A 2,471-nucleotide genomic window follows, 5' to 3' on the forward strand; every position below is an offset into this window, starting at 1 on the left:
AAGGAGATACAAAAAGGTGGACAGATTTTGTGCCTCCGAGCACCGTCATCAATCGAAGGATGCAATGCCTCCGAGAAACACGAGAAGACATAAAAATAGAGAATTCCCGAACCATAACATGGAACGCAGCATGTAATGGCAGATCGTCCGAGCACGAAGCTGTACCACCTGAAAGTGGTGCGGACAAAAATAAAACACCTCACCCCACATCAGGGGACCTCCTCCTCCATCCTGAACGCCAGGAAGCTGATGACGCCTGGAACAAACAGGACAGAAAGTAATGGAATCATCGCCCCCATGAAGGGAAACACCTCCAGTGGGTCGTCGCAAGGCATGCACCAGGAGAACACCGCGCCTCCGAGCATCATCAACCGAAGGGTGAAATCTACACGAAGGAGACATGAAAGGACATATCAACAAAATAGCAAAAAAGAAAGCAGATGACCATTGGCACATCTTGTGCCTTAAGATAGCTCTCGAGCAACACAATGGCTCATCAAGTCGAAGCAAAACAGGTTCCTCACCCAATCAGGATTGGTGTGCTAAATACACAGAAAATGTGACTGTATACTTGGTATAAGATAAAACCAAAAGAATTTTCAATGGAACAATCAGAAAACTAATTTTATTGGCAATTGCATTCAGTGTCCTCTAAATTAGCAGTCCACATAAAAAACCTGAACTTGTCTACCATTGCCAACATCATTTCGTACATGTGAACTCTTCAAATTTTAATCTATACCTAATGAAGTATCTGCCCAGCAACATACTCATTTTCCAACCAATACTGAAGGTAAACTCCTAAAATTTTAATCTATACCTGCAGAAGTATCTTGCCAAGCGACATCCTCATTTTCCAGCCAACACTCAAAGATACTTTCAGGGGGTCGCAATCCGGGGTCGCAATCCTCCAGTACGAAGCTGAGCTCGAGCATCAGCCTCGAATTTTGACCTGCACCAAGCCCAGGTCGACATCCTGGAAGGCTGCGAGCTGCAGCAGATCTAGATCGTGAAGAAACCTTCCACGAGGTCCATGTCCTTGGTGGCGCGCTCGAAGGCCGCCAGCACCTGGTCGAGGGAGTCCTTGAAGCCCATCTTCTCCAAGAAGGCGTTGACGAATTCCTCCCTGGCGGTCTGGGAGACGCGGACCTGGGTTTTCTGGCTGAGCAAGCCAATATTCATGTTCCCCTTGCCCTTGGCGACATAGACGCCGTCGGGATCCTCGGGGTCGGCAATGATGCGGAGCTGCATGGTGTTGCCAGCGTTGTTGACGCCCACGATCCCCACCCTCTCCCTGCACCTTTCAGGACATCTGACGGCCACCCCCTTTTACGACTTGGAGATGCTCTCTAGCCGCACCCCACCGGGGTGCTCGACGCGCCGCTTACTCCTGGACCTAGAGCCAGATGCGGCGGTGTCAGAGACACCCTCAGAAGCGGTGCTCGCGGAGAAGAATGAAGAGGTTGTAAGGTGGCCATGGAGGCATGGATTGGATTGGCGAAGGAAGGCAGTAGCGGCGGAAGGGGAGAGATGGGGTCATGGGGGAGAGAATAAAGGATTAGCAATTCATGGTGGCAGTTTTCACGGGACGATGCAGTCACACATCCGGAGCACACGGCGGCCCTGCAGATCGCCAAGCGACCACACCGGAAGAAAGCGGTGCTGCAGGTCGTCAAGCGCCCACACGATGGATCCGCCGGTGAGATTGGGAGCCACCATTTTGGTGAGGAGCTATGGCGGAGAAGCCAATCAAATCAGGGATGGTGGGCTGACCATTATTTGCGCAAGAAAACTACAGTGGCAGAGCTGTCCTGCTAATAAATGGGAGGAAGAGGAAAGACAAATGGAGCGGCATCACGAAACCTGCATACACATCCCAAAGCGGCAACTCGATGAGAAACTGCCACGTTAGTCACACGTGGGCTCCCAGCCACAGACCATTGATTTAAACCAAGACCGGGAAGCGACGAATGCAGTCACCGGAGTGTATGAAGAAATAACGCCTAAGAGCCGGTAACCGGTTGTCCATCAAGCTAAGAAAAAAAGCAAATGGAAAATACCAGATTGACCAAAGAACACAATGGTAAAAGAAGAGGTTACGTGTCAAAAAATGATCGGATGGAGAAGTGGATAAATAGCCAATCTACAGTGGCTAAATCACTTGGAGATGGCAAACTTGTTTAGCTTTTATATAGTGTATAATTGGTACCCGTGTAGTTAATCAAATCAACAATGTGTCATTGTTTCAAAAGACCGAGTTCAGTTAAAAATCAGCCTTGGGACATGCTACGACAAGATTATCTAGAGAGTACTTTTGCTATTCCTTGCTTTTGTTAGTCCTGAAAAAACAGTGTTAGATATTGCAATAATTTTTTACATTTTCCTGATTATATGTAAATGTTTGTGATTTTGCTGTTTCGTTTTTATCGTTATTATGCAAACTGTACATAGGTGAGAATTCAGCGGGGTCG

At 48.2% G+C, this 2,471-nt stretch overlaps 1 pseudogene; it reads right to left on the reverse strand.

Moving 5' to 3' along the window:
• Window positions 1-343: 343 nt before the first annotated feature.
• On the reverse strand, window positions 344-1,719 carry LOC124648932 (annotated as a pseudogene).
• Between the last annotated feature and the right edge of the window lie 752 nt (window positions 1,720-2,471).

Source organism: Lolium rigidum, chromosome 1, assembly GCF_022539505.1.
Source record: "Lolium rigidum isolate FL_2022 chromosome 1, APGP_CSIRO_Lrig_0.1, whole genome shotgun sequence".
Lineage (NCBI taxonomy): Eukaryota > Viridiplantae > Streptophyta > Magnoliopsida > Poales > Poaceae > Lolium > Lolium rigidum.